Source organism: Cervus elaphus, chromosome 11 (assembly GCF_910594005.1).
Source record: "Cervus elaphus chromosome 11, mCerEla1.1, whole genome shotgun sequence".
Classification (NCBI taxonomy): domain Eukaryota; kingdom Metazoa; phylum Chordata; class Mammalia; order Artiodactyla; family Cervidae; genus Cervus; species Cervus elaphus.
In genome coordinates, this window is record NC_057825.1 from 95,007,835 (window position 1) to 95,022,916 (window position 15,082).

General features: G+C 39.9%; 1 long non-coding RNA gene across 2 annotated transcripts in view; it reads right to left on the reverse strand.

The window, feature by feature from the left end:
• LOC122703922 overlaps positions 1–14,723 on the reverse strand; it is a 44,291-nt gene extending 29,568 nt beyond the window's left edge. For both annotated transcript variants that reach the window (XR_006343666.1, XR_006343665.1), the window contains exons 1-2: positions 14,365–14,723; positions 10,080–10,180 (exon numbers count right to left, since the gene is read on the reverse strand). This is a non-coding gene — a long non-coding RNA (uncharacterized LOC122703922). The remainder of the gene's footprint in view (positions 1–10,079; positions 10,181–14,364) is intronic.
• Positions 14,724–15,082: the final 359 nt, after the last annotated feature.

A 15,082-nucleotide genomic window follows, 5' to 3' on the forward strand; every position in this document is an offset into this window, starting at 1 on the left:
TTAGATACACTCTAACACTAGAGTTCTATTGCCTCAGGACCATTGACTCAATGGACATGAGTTTGCATAAACTCGGGGAGACAGAGGAGAGGGAAGACTGGCAGTCCATGGGGTCACAAAGAGTTGCACATGACTGAGCGACTGAACAACAACCATAAAACTATAAAAAAGAAGCACAAAGAAATGCAATACTGACATCAACAAAAATAGCAGAGGGAGAACTTTTAAGATCCTCTCTTCCATAAAAGTCATAAGAACACTGGCTAAAACTGTCAATTTCAACTTTTCCAGAACTTGCAGCAATCCATAAGAAACAAACAAGAAAACAGCAAAATAGCAGGCACAAATCCTGCTAATATATTAATTATAATTAATATACTATTATGATAAACCATAATACTACAGAAAATGTAAATGATTTAAATATTCCAATCAAAAAGCAGATATCGGCAGAATGGATCAAAGAATAAAAGCCATGATTCAATCATATGCTAGCCAAGATAGGCTTTAGATTCAAAACATCTTACGGAAAAACCTGAACGAATTTTATGGCCAACCCAATACAAGAGAGAAAGAGGAGGGGAGAGGGAGGGAAAAGGGGAGTGACGGAGGAGAGAAAGAGAGAGATTGAAAGAGTATAAAAGTGATGTAATCATCATGGAAGTGCCTCTTCCTGCATGAAAGTGGCTAAACCTTTTCCTTTCTCTATAGGCAGAATGGGAAGATCCTTATAAACACTGTGGAATAGATTTTTTAAAAATAAGGTAGACAAAAGTTAGTCTAGACTGCAGAAACCACAGCCACAGTAGCAGTCTGGTTAGAATGCTGTCAGTGGCCTGACAGTCATGGCTGAAGAACACAACAGCAGTACTATGAATAGATTCTAAACTGTGCCCATATTCTCGAGTCAGGATTAGAGCTTTCACGTGTGTGAAAGGAGGTACGGGTAACCTTGGGTCACATGCCTTCACCCTGCCTGGGCTTCAGGGGCTGCAGAAGTGAGCCTGTCTCTGGTTTATCCTGCAGTGAAATAGGCACTGGGTCCCATCATTACTGTCTATAACCGGGATTTGTGTGCCGAGTGGCTACAATGACAAAAATACGTGCACAGAATACTTCTTTCATGGCCTCATACCCACGTTCTTCTTCCCTTAATAAGACTCACAAATAAAAGGGTCCTCACTCAACAGTGTACAACTGTCCCTTTTAGAAGTTGGGGTGGGGGCAGAATGTAACCAGTTATTGCATCTACCTCTAAACACATAGCCTTCATCTTATTGAGTTGGAATCACATCTTGGAATTCTGTCGTATTTGGGCAAAATGTAATAATGTAACTTCTGCCAACACACCCAGGTTTTATATAGGTATGCTCAGTTGCTAAGTCATGTCCAATGACTCAGCACCGAGCGATGTTCACTGTGACTCTACCATCAGGGCTTAGCAAAGCCTCCACTCAGCATCCAGACGCACACTTTATAACCTGGTGAATTTGCAGACGGAAGAAATTACATCGTGTGCATTCAGCTCGAATAGACTTAGAAAGTTCAGGGGCTTCCCTGGTGGCTTAGACAGTAAAGAATCTGCCTACAGTGCAGGAGACCCAGGCTCGATCCCTGGGTTGGGAAGATCCCCTGGAGAAGGATCCCATGGAGAAGGGAATGGCTACCTACTCCAGTATTTTTGCCTGGAGAATTACATGGACAGAGGAGCCTGGCTGGCTAGTCCATAGGGTCACAACTTAGTGAGTAACACTTTTTTCAGACAGTTCAGACCTATTCTTCTCTGGTAACTTAAGCTAGGGGAGATTTCATTCAGTTTGCTACTACAAAACCTTCCCAGGTGAAGTTTTCAGTACTTGCTGCTGTCAGAACAAAATATTTGAATTGACATCATGCTGAAGATCACTTCCATATCAGAGATCACTCCCCAATTTTCAAACATGGCTTCCCACTAAATTATAGCAGCCTCCTCATTGAAATTTACATTTGAACAGAATAAAAAATTAATGTTGGTTCATTTGCCTACTGTGGGCTAATTTCAGATTCAGAAAAGACCAACAAACTTGTAAGGAAAGACAAGAATAAAGGTTATTCTAAGATTCTGAATGTGTAGGGAATCAATTTCCAGACACAAAATCTTGTACGATAAAGTGTGTGATTTCACTTTGGGGAAGAATGTTTAATAAAATTGTTCAAGAACCCCATACCCCCAAAGGTTAAAAATCATTGACCTGAAGAATATTTGTTAGAAGATTTTTCACACGTTTTAAGCAACAGCATCTGCCACAGCTTCTCACCTCAGTTTATTATTAGTTTTAATTATATTCTCCAAATGTTTATATGTTGTTCTTATCTCACTTATGTGCTTAGTCACTCAGCTGTGTCCGATTCTTTGCGATCCCATGGACCGTAGCCCACCAGGCTCCTCTGTCCATGTGGGTTCTCCAGGCACCAGCACTGGAGTGGGTTGCCATGCCCTCCTCCAGGGGATCTTCCCAACCAAGGGATCGAACCCAGGTCTCTGGCATTGAAGTCAGATTCTTAACCAACCAAGCCACCAGGGAAGCCATCACTTATAAATACCATTAACTTGTTTTTTAAAAGGGAAAACTTCAAAAGTCAAATAGAGCACTTTAACTACTTAAATTAGGGATTAGAGAGACAAATGATAATATGATGAAGTGATAACTGCAAGTTCAGTTTTGATCAAAAGAACATATTTTGTCTTTTTCTGAGGACACATTTAGCCATTTCTAATATGCCAGTTACATTGATATTTTTCTAGGTAAAAGTCATTGTTAAATGTATTCACAACAGAATGCTTTAGAACATTTAATTACATTGATTTCATGATGTTCACTGTAATTCTTACCAATGCAGATGAAAATGAACTATGTTTCATATAGCTATTGACTGAACTGGGATTTGGTTTGGTCATCAGCTAACCATGGGCTTCCTAAGTGGCACAGTGGTAAAGAATCCACTTGCCAATGCAAGAAATGTGGGTTCAATCCCTGGGTTGGGAAGATCCACCAGAGAAGGAAATGGCAACCCGTTCCAGTATTCTTGCCTGGGAAATTCCATGGACAGAGGAGCCTGACAGGCTACAGTCTATGGGTGTCCTGAAGAGTTGGACAGGACGAGCGAGTGACGGAGCAGGCACCTACCAGGTGATCAGAGTCCCAGCCCGCAGAACTGCTGACACTGAATGCTTTGGGATCATGTTAAGGAGTACAACTCCACTGGCTGCTCCAGAGTCCAGGCAACACTGTCACTGATGAGGACCTAGAAAAGTCTCTGGGCTTGAACAGATAGCCTAGATTTCTTTAATGCTGAGTGAAGGTGAGATTTCGGATTTTTGGTTTTTGTTTGTTTGTTTTTGTAATGGACTTTCCGCTGAAATTATACGTAATCCCTAACCAGTATCCTCATCCGAAGACCTTATGAGAAAGACCTTAAAAAGCAACAGAGAACAGACCTCCCCCAACCCACCACCACCCCGGCTGGGATACTCTTGAAATCTACAACTGTTGAATGCCTCTTTATCCTTGGCCTGTATCTTCCCATCATCACAGATACTGGAGCGTACTGTAACTGGGTGCAAAGTGGCACTTTCTAACAAGAACTTGGGAAGCAGTATATTTACTGTACCACAGTGCTGCCCACCATGCACTAAAACAGAAGACCCTTTACAACGTCTAATCTCTCACACCCACACACAAGTAGACACACACACTTAGGACACACTCATGTTAATATATGCCATGCAGCCTTGGCTACTGCAGAATATAAAACCATGTTTTTAGTCAATGTGATATAAAGAAACAAGAGGCCTCATGTAATTTGGATTTTTCCAGGTATCCAATCTCTATCTAATGCACTGTTGTGAAACTATAGCCAGGAAATCTATATGGCTGGTCCATTTGGGGATTTGGTCTACTATCTTTGGTCTGCAACAATTGCTGGTTTCCATTCCTTGTTCAGGACTGATAACAGTGTAATTTACAGGTATAACTAACAAATGAGATCAATTAAAATGTCTCAAAGTGGCACCTGTCTGAGTATAGGGTTGCACAAAATGATTCCCACAGCTCCGTTTCCTGTAGCCGTACCATCTGCAAGCCCTCTCCACATGCAAGGTAACAATGAAGGGTTGTTTTCTAATGCACATGAATCGAGAAAGCAGGCCTTATCCTATGACCTGGTTATATGATTATTATCGCTCATGGGAAACAACAGGTGTATTTTTCAACTCCATTTACACAAACGATCCCTGTGCTTCACAGCATTCATTAATATAGCTTCTTGAATTGCCCAATTTGTTACAAATTTGTAGTGTCAGCTACCTTTGTGATGGAATTGAATTTGTCATGAAACTGAAGCTGCCTTTCATTTGTGTACATTATTGAGTACTTTGATCATGACAAGACAAATCTGATACTCTTCAAAGTTCTTAGGTCATGGAGAAGGAGGGAAAGTGATTACTTCTGGATAAAAGTAACAAACAGATAAAACATGCCAGAATATTTTCATGTATGTTCTACTAAAACTTTGTGGAAAAAATAGATAAGTCATGGACACTCAGGCAGATCTTATCATCATAAAGCATTATATTAAGTTGCTTTATGATCATGTGTATTATGTAGTATGCAGCAGTATTAAGTAGTATGTAGTATACAGAAATGATGAAGGTGGAGGTATATTTTTCTTATTAAGTCTGAACATAATTAAAATGTTGAGTTGAACTTTTTAAAAATGTCTTTTCCCTTTGTTCTAATTTTGGGACAGCATGAGCTAGATTGCATAATGAAAGGTGAATATTTCTCTTCTATGATATATGTCTGAAGTCACAAATTGTATTTATGAAATAAATAAATATTCTAGAATACCTAAAACTACAACTTAATGGAATTCTCAATAGCTTGCCAGAGGGGACTTCCCTGGTGATCCAGTGGCTAAGAATCTGTGCTCCCAATGCTGTGGGCTGAGGTTCAATCCCTGGTCAGGGAACTAGATCCTACATGCCACAACAAAAGATCTCAAGTCCTGCAACTAAGACCCAGCACAGCCAAAGAAATAAATAAAAAATTTTATCTCCATTCCTAAGGGTCATAAAGCTCAGAAATAGAATACATCAGAGATGAGAGAGATTTTTGCATACTAAATCATCTGCAATTCTCTATCTCAAATATTTAAGCCTCCGATAAGTTAGATGGGCTTCCCTGGTGGCTCAGATGGTAAAGAATCTGCTTGCAATACAGGAGACCTGGGTTGGGGAGATCCCCTGGAGCAGGGAATAGCAACCCACTCCAGTATTCTTGCCTGGAGAATCCAGACAGAGGAGCCTGGCGGGCTACAGTCTCTAGGGTTCCAAAGAGTCGGACATGACTGAGCGACTAAGGGCACATAAGTCAGATGGTCACACATGCCACTTTGCCTGGGATGGTCCACAGTTAATGCTTATTGCCCATAAATATTTTTAGATACACCCCCTTTATCCTCACAAGAGGGTTTGAACAACTAATCATACTGATACCCAAATTGTAAGTCTAAGAAGACAGAACTGTTAAAGTTAACTACCTCTTACTTAAGAAAAATAACATCATGGTTATAAAATCTTAATTTAAGGCACTCATTCAAATAAGTTGCTGTTAGGTAGAAGTGATTTCCTTTTTCTATAAGACAGCCAGAGCATCCTCAGCTGTGTAGACTGTGGTTTCAGAGATGCCAAGTGTGATATGATTCTTCTGTGTTAATGTTCAACTGGTTTAGTCCTTTAAAAATAGTCACATAGAATTTCCATTTAATTATCATCGACCCCCACACACAGCACTACACCATGTCTTACTCAGCAACAAAGGCTAAAATACACTGGCAGGAAATCTAATTATACCTTATCTCTCATACCGTGTCTCTCCTACAGGTTGCAGACAGTCGGAGACATACTACAGAATCAAAGCTCCTCTAATCATTCTAGCATGAAGAGTGGAATCAACAAAGTTTATATCACAAAGAAAGAAAATGCTCACACATTTACATTTTTAGAAACATAAGCCATTGAGAAGATGGTCATGAACCTGGAGAAAGTGGTGGTCATCTGGGGGCAGTAGCATGCATTTCCAATCTTACTGTATCTATATCTAGATAGATAGATGGATGGATAAGATAGAGATATATATCTACATGTAAGATTGAGATACATTTTAATTCTTCTAGTAAAAGTTAATATTGCTGAAATTGCTTAAAGCTTCCAGAAATTTCTTAGGTATTAGTGTGTTGAAACAGATAGAATTTGAGAAATAATATAACTCAGTCCCTTCCAATAAATCTTAGAAAGTTAGTCTCAGGATGATTGATTAATTTACTCAAGGTCATGGAGGAAGATAGTCTTAAAGTTATGATTCTGGCTCTCTCTTCCTTCCCTCCCTCCTTCCCTTCCTTCTTCCCTTTCTTATTTTTTAGTGTCTTTCTTAGGCAGCCTGGTACCACAGCTCTTGCTTCTGCCCTCAGTGCATTCAAGGGCACAGATGTGTCTCATGTTCATGGACAGAGAGGCCATTTGCCCGTGCGACCTGATCTAGTTCACACCAAGGTTCCTCACTCCGTGTTTGGTGAATTTAGAAGCTTCAAGATACCTTCATAGTTGATTAAGTGTCTGCTGGATGTGCAGGTCTTGACATCACACCATGATTCATCCACAGTCCTAAAACATCCATGTGGCATGAGCCCTCAGGAATCATTCACAGGGTACCCTGAGGACAGCTGCTCAGTAGAGTGAGCCGTGACCTAGTTAGGTAACTGCAGTGAAATATCAGATACCAGGCTGGGATGATTCCGTGTGCCATCCTTGTTCTGAACACAAATTTTAGGCACCACACTAGCTGCACTGGGCTAAGGCGGCGTTTATTCTCCACCCCGTCCTCTGCACCTAGACCTTGAGCATGTTGAGAACGGGGCCAACATTTTTTCCTGTCATGTCACTTCTCACCTGCAGCACCAGGTAGTCAACTTTTAATAAGTGATGAATGGATGGAAGGATGGATGGATGGAAGGATGGGCGGAACATTCAATGGAACTAAGGCAATTTGATGAAGAGTGTTTTAGGAAAAATATGCTTAAGGAAGGTGGAAAAACTGAGAGGCTTACTGAAAACTTGCATCAGTTGGGGTGAGCTTTTGTAGGGCAAGTGATTTTGACAAGGACGTATCACTGAGGACTTTGGATACGGAACTAAGGAAATATTTTTAATGAAACAGAGCGACCTGTTTAAAATTCTTAATAAGGGAAGGGAGGAGAGTTTATTTACATATTTCTGAGGCAGTTGATCCTGTAAATGGGTATAGAATAGTCATCTCTGTCTCCAGGTTTATTTAAATATGGGAGAAGTAAACTATAAATGAAATTCTCTAAAGGTATAAATATTAAATAAAGTACTATATGAAAAGTGAATCCAGGCCAACCAACCAGAATATTCTTGTCTCAGGCCAACTAACCAGAAGATTCTTGTTTCAATCAGTCATCTGCATACCCATCAGACCTAAACACCAGCTGTGGTAAGCTCAGGCCTGAATTCAGAGTTTCGAACTTCACCACTTAGGCCTACTCATGCAGTTCATAAGCATGGCAGTCCAGATTTGGAAGGCTCTCAAGCATCTTTTCATCCCGGGGAATGGACATTTGATCTTAGGCATCAGTCAGTCCTCATTATCTTCCTCAAAGTAAAAAGAGAAGTCAAAGTCAAAGATAACCATAGTAATAAATATAACTCATCATGGTCATGAACAAAACAAAATTCATCATTTTTTTCCCTCAACAGATTAGCAATTAGGACTTGCCATAAGTTGACTGTTACTATCAAGGAATAAGATATAGTGTTCTCATCCCAATGTTCATTGCAGCACTATTTATAATAGCCAAGACATGGAAGCAAGCTAAATGTTCATTGACAGGAATGGATAAAGAAAATGTGGTACATAAACACAATGGAATATTACTCAGCCATGAAAACAAATGATGAACCTAGAGATTGTCTTTGAGTGAAGATTGAGTGAAGAAAGTCAGAGAAGAAATCTTATATGACATCCCTTATATGTGCAATCTAAAAAGAAATGATGTGAATGATCATACTGATAAAACAGAAAGTGACTCAGAGAACTAACTTATGGCGGCTGAGGGGAAGGATGGGGGAAGGGATCATTAGAGAGTTTGGGATGAACATGTACACACTGCTATATTTAAAATGGATAACCAACAAGGGCCTACTGTATAGCATAGGGAGCTCTGCTCAATGTTAGGTGGCAGCCTGGTTGGGGGTTTTGGGGGAGAAAGGATACATGTATATATACGGCTGAGTCCCTTTGCTGTCCACTGGAAATTATCACAACATTGTTAATTGGCTATACAACAATGCAAAATAAAAAGTTTCCATTAAAAAAAAAAAAAAGAAATAGTATTCTTACAAGGGATCCCAAAGCTACAGCACATAAGCAAACCACTCTTTTCCTCTTGTGAGTCTTTTTGAATCTGAGCGATTAATGTGTGTTCTTCTCTCTGGGCACTGCGTTTAAAAGCATTGTTTACCATCACCTTGTAATCAGCAGGCCTCAGCAACCTCCTATTATCCTTGATAACAGTGTGGCTGCAATTTGGACCTGAAAGAAATAGGTCTCGGATGGACCCTCTGAAGCTTAAAGCTACTGTGAAGCCCTGTGATCTCCATTTGTAATTTGTTTTCAAGAACGGTGATTTCCATTTCAGTTGGATAACACCTTTTAATGCATCACAGGGGTAAAGTGGCCACAGCATAACCCCTTAGCTCCACCACATTTCAAATGAGGTGTTTGAGCCACTGTAGAGAAAGCTACAGTTACAATTAAAACCCAAAATGGGACTGTGCTTTTCAGGATGCGGCACTAACTATCTGTGGGTGTTAGAAAGGGACATTAGTGCTGTCTGTCCTGCTATTTTAAAGTGGCGTGGACAAAATAACATCGTGCCAAGGAGGGTTTCCATGACCCACAGCCATCACTGAATGAGTGAAAATGAGCGCTCCTGAGAACATTATCTCACAAAAATTAAGTAAAAATAGGGTTTTTGTGGGGCTGCTTCACATTTTTAAGACAGTACAACTTCTATTGGTAAATAGTCTACCAGGCTCCTCTGTCCATGGATTCTCCAGGCAAGAATACTGGAGTGGGTTGCCATTTCCTCCTCCAGGGGATCTTCCTGACCCAGAGATCAAACTGATGACTCTTAGGTTTCCTGCATTGGCAGGTGGGTTCTTTACCACTAGTGCCACCTGGGAAGCCCAAATATATTCTACTAAAAGACCAAATTAGGCCAAAATGAGATTGCAGAGCAGAAGTAATATCAGTATTATGACAAATTATTTTTAACACGTGCTTATTTATAAAGATATTCATTAAATGCTTTTATATTCACTTCATTCTATAAATGAGATTACTTTTTATTTTCAGCTCGATTGAGGTATAAACTAACTGCACATATCAAGCCCATCCACATTTGGTGAATTTTGGCAGTTGCTCACAGTCAGATAACCATCACTGCAATCAGGACACAAGGTCATTCTGTGGCCACGGAAGAGTCCCCCTGTTTTTTGTTTGTTTTTTAATCAGCCCTCTCCCCTGACCACAGACCTCAGACTCCCACTGATCTGTTTTCTGTCACTGTGTTGTTGTTGTTTAGTCGCTCAGTTATGTCCGAGCAACTCGGTCCTTGGGATTTCCCAGGCAAGAATACTGGAGTGCGTTTCCATTTCCTTCTCCAAGGGGTCTTCCTGACCCAGGGACCAAACCTGTGTCTCCTGCATTGGCAGGCAAATTCTTTACCACTGAGCCACCTGGGAAGCCTTTGTGTCCCCACAGTTTTGCCTTTTCTAGAATTTCACACAAATGGAACTATATAGTATTGTTAGAGCCCAACCCATCCTAGCCCCCAAAGATGGCGGTACTAAGAGTCAGGACCATTCGGACATGCAAGTGTCATGAGGGTGGGGCCTTCGTGAATGAGATTAGTGATCTTACGGAAGAGATCCCCCAGGGCTCTCTAGCTCCTCTTACCAGGTTAGCACACAGCAAGAAGTGGCAAGTCTACATTCCAGAAGAGGGTCTTCAGAGTCCAACCAGGCTGACACCTGATCTTGGACTTCCAACTCCTAGAACTATGAGAAATAAATTCAGAGTTGAGTTAGTTTCACAGTACTGGTGGGCAATTTCAATATCCGACTCTTAATAATGGATAGAAGATCCAGACCCCCCAAAAAAATTAGGAAACAGAGGACTTGAACAACTCAGAAAATCCTAGTCTCCTGTGTCTCCTGCATTGCAGGTTGATTCTTTACTCACTGAGCCATCAGGGAAGCCCCGCTAGACCTGCACACACAGTCCATAAAGAAACAGCAGAATATGTATTTTTCTTATGTGCACATGGAACTTTCTCCATGACAGACCATATGTTAAACTACAAAAGAAGCCTCAATAAATTTAAGAAAACAAAATCATAGGAAGTATCTTCTTTGACTACAATAAAGTAAGTTAGAAATCAATAACACAAAGAAAACTGGTAAACTCACAAACATGACAATTAGATGGCTAATTCTCAAACAACCAACAGGTCAAAAGAGTAATTATAAAGGAAATTAGAAAATATTTTAAGACAAATGAAAATTAATGGGATGTAACAGTATGAAAATTCTGAAGGAGATGGGAATACCAGACCACCTGACCTGCCTCTTGAGAAACCTGTATGCAGATCAGGAAGCAACAGTTAGAACTGGACATGGAACAACAGACTGGTTCCAAATAGGAAAAGGGATACCTCAAGGATGTATATTGTCACCCTGCTTATTTAAATTATATGCAGAGTACATCATGAGAAACCCTAAGCTGGAAGAAGTAAAAGTTGGGATTAAGATTGCCGGGAGAAATATCAATAACCTCAGATATGCAGATGACACCACCCTTATGAAGAAGAACTAAAGAGCCTCTTGATGAAAGTGAAAGAGAAGGGTGAAAAAGTTGGCTTAAAGCTCAACATTCAGAAAACTAAGATCATGGCATCTGGTCCCATCACCTCATGGGAAATAGATGGGGAGACAGTGGAAACAGTGTCAGACTTTTTGGGGGGCTCCAAAATCACTGCAGATGGTGATTGCAGCCATGAAATTAAAAGACGCTTACTCCTTGGAAGGAAAGTTATGACCAACATAGATAGCATATTAAAAAGCAGAGACATTACTTTGCCAACAAAGGTCTATCTGGTCAAGGCTATGGTTTTTCCAGTGGTCATGTATGGATGTGAGAGTTGGACTGTGAAGAAAGCTGAGCACTGAAAAATTGATGCTTTTGAACTGTGGTGTTAGAGAAGACTCTTCAGAGTCCCTTGGACTGTAAGGAGATACAACCAGTCCATCCTGAATGAGATCAGTCCTGGGTGTTCATTGGAAGGACTGATGTTGAAGCTGAAACTCCAGCACTTTGGCCACCTCATGCAAAAAGTCGACTCATAGGAAAAGACCCTGATGCTGGGAAGGATTGAGGGCAGGAAGAGAAGGGGACAACAGATGGCTGGATGGCATCACCGACTCGATGGGCATGAGTTTGAGTAAACTCCGGGAGTTGGTGATGGACAGGGAGGCCTGGCGTGCTGCGATTCATGGGGTTGCAAAGAGTCGGACACAACTGAGCGACTGAACTGAACAATAGCAGTGTTCTAAGGGAAACCAGAATTTAATGTCAAGTCCTACATTAAAAAAAGAGAAGAAGAAAAATTTCAAATCAGTAACCTATCTTACAAATAGAAATATAAAAGCAAATTTAAACCAAAGCTAGAGGAAAGAAAGAAATAATAAAGATTACAGAAGATATAAATTAGAGTATAGAAAAAATATAGAGAACCACTAAAACTAAAAGTTGGCTTTCTAAAAGATTTATAAATTTGGCAAGTTTCTTGCTAGATTGACTGGAGGAAAAAAGTAGAGAAGACGCAAATGACTAATATTAGCAGTTAAAAACATGACATTACTATTATGTTACAGAAATAAAGATAAATACACGAAAAATAGATAACTTACACAAAAGGGAAAAATTTGCAGAAGTTGCCAAAACTGACTCAAGAAGAAGTAGAAAAGCTGAATATACTTACAAAAAATAAAGAAATTGAATCAGTAATCAAAAAGCTTCAAAGAAAAACGACTTTAGTGATGACATCTACCAAAATTTAAATAAAGATTATCACCACTCATTCTCAAAATCTTCCAAAACTAAATATTTCCTTTCATTCTAAGAGCCCAGCAAAGACACCACAAGAGAAGAAAAGTGAACATCTCTTACTAACGTAGATGGAAATTTCCTCAACGAAACACTAGTAAACTGAATATATCAACATGTAAAAAGGGTTACACACCATGACCAAGTGGGATTTATCCCATTAATGCAAGAGTTGTTCAACATAAGAAAATCAATTAATGTGCCACAGTAATACAACAAGGGAGAAAAAACAAATGATTATCTAAATTGATGTGGAAAAAGCACTTGACAAAATTCAACACATTTCATGATTTGAAAAAAAAAAAAACAGTAAACTAGGGATAGAGGGATACTGTATATGATAAAAGATACTTATACAAAGCCCTTTAGGAATTCTAAAGGAAATCAACCCTGAATATTCATTGGAAGGACCCATGCTGAAGCTGAAGCTCCAACACTCTGACCATCTGATGTGAAGAGTGGACTCACTGGAAAAGACCCTGATGCTGGGAAAGATTGAGGCCAGGAGGGAAATGAGGCTACAAACAATGAGATGGTTAGAGAGCATCACTGACTTAATGGCCATGAATCTGAGCAAACTCCAGGTCATAGTGGAGGACAGAGGAGCCTGGTGTGCTACAGCCCATGGGGTGGCAAAGAGTTGGACACAATTTAGCGACTGAACAACAACAGAAAGGCCTTAGATAATACCCCATTCAAAGGTAAAGGACTGAAAGTTTCCCTCCTAATATCAGCAACAAGACAAGGATGCCTACTTTCACACCACTGAGAGTCAACATTGTACTGGAAGTTCTACCCAGAGAAATTAGAAAATGGAAAGAAATTATAGGCATCCAAATTTGAAAAAAGAATTTAACTATTTCTATTTTCAGATGACAAGATTCTATATATTAAAAATACCAAAGAATTAAATTAAAAAAAAAAAAAAGAACTAACCAGAGCTAACAAAGTCAGCAAAATTGCAGTTGACAAAATTTTGAAATACTCTATCCTGTTCATATACACTTGCAATAAACAATCTAAAAGAGAAATCACAAAAAATTAAAATCAGTTTACACTAGTATCCAGAAGACTAAAATGCTAAAAGATAAACTTAACCAAGGAGGTAAAAGACTTATATACAGAAAACTTAAAAAAAAAATGCTGAAAGAAACTAAGTAAGACCTAAATAAAGAGAAAACACCTTGCATTCATGGATTGGAAAGTTTAATAGTCAAGATAGTAAGACATCTAGAGATTAGATGCAATTCCTACCAAAATTTAATGTGCTTCCCCAGGGACACAGTGGTATAGAATCCGTCTGTAATGCAGGAGATGCAGGTTTGATCCCTGGGTTGAGAGGATCCCCTGGAGGAAAAAAATAGCAACCCACCCCAGTATTCTTACCTAGAGAATTCCATGGATAGAGGACCTCAGTGGACTATAATCCATTTGATTGCAAAGAGTCAGACAAGACTGAACAACTAACACTTTTTGTCTCCTCCAGTATTCTTGCCTGGGGAATCTCATGGACAGAGGACCCTGGTGGGTTACAGTCCATGGGGTCACAAAGAGTCAACACAACTGAGTGACTAAACCATAACAATCAAAATGTCAATGACCATGGACTCTTAGATATGACACCAAAACTATTGGTGACCCCCCCAGAAAATAGATAACTGGACTTCAAAAATAAAAAATAAGGCTTGGTCCGGCTGTCAAAATGGTGACTAGCCCAGAAAATGAATCTGTCCCTCCTACTAGGTCTTGTCCAATGAATTATCTCATTTAACATTCCTGAAACTATTCAAGGATGTTACATAATTCCAATTTTATTAATAAAGAAACAGAGACATTATTTGTCCAATGTTACCAGCTAGTCAACAATGGAGTCAAGCTTCAAACCCAGATTTTCTGCTTCCAAATTCTGGCTGATTCTACTCTATTAAAGCTGCCTTGGCCAGCATTTATGCCATTCTGGCTTCACTGTAATTTATGGAGGACTACTATTCGATGCAGTGAAATACACTTTGAATGTATTCACTTATAAACTCCTTTGTATAAACATCCAGACACACGCACACTGCATTTCACTCACCGAACTTGTGCTGGGTGTATTCTGCCTTCTGATCTGAGACTAGTCACTCTACAGTGAAATGCATTTCAGAATATGAGTCTCGTCGCGCCTCGCGGCCCTTACAGACTTTGATGGCTGCCTCTTGGCTGGTGTATTCAGGGCTGTGTATTTTTCCAGGGGAACTGCCTTTGTCTCTCTGGTTGGCCTCTCCTTCTTACAGAGCACAGAAACTGCAGCTTCTGCCTTCGTTCCCTTGGGAGAAGTTCAGTGAAATACAGCTTTGCTCATCCCCATTTTCCTTTTCTTTCTTTTCCTGCAAAAAAACTTGTTGCCTGAGAAATTGTGCCCGACCGCCCTGAGCCGCCTTCCCCACTCACTCTGAGACCTGCCAGACCAACTCCAGGATGTGTAAAGATGGAAAGTGCCCATGGTGTCAGCTATTCCACACAGGCAGCTAGCCCACTTAAGTCCTTTATCTGGAAAGCCCAATTTGCAGAAGAGTTCTCAGATCAGTTACCACTTAAACAGTTTACAGGCAGCCAAAGCTGGGAGGGGTTAAGAACAATCTTTGAAGTAGAGTTGGATACAGAAAAAGACTTTAAAAAAAAAAGAAAACTGAAATATTTTGAAGGTGTTTAAGTTTGCTTATTACATGTCTTTTTCTTCAAGGTAACTGCTTTATATAGGGTTGAAATTCTGAAATGATGCCAATTGAAATGTAAAATAATCGAACTTCCTG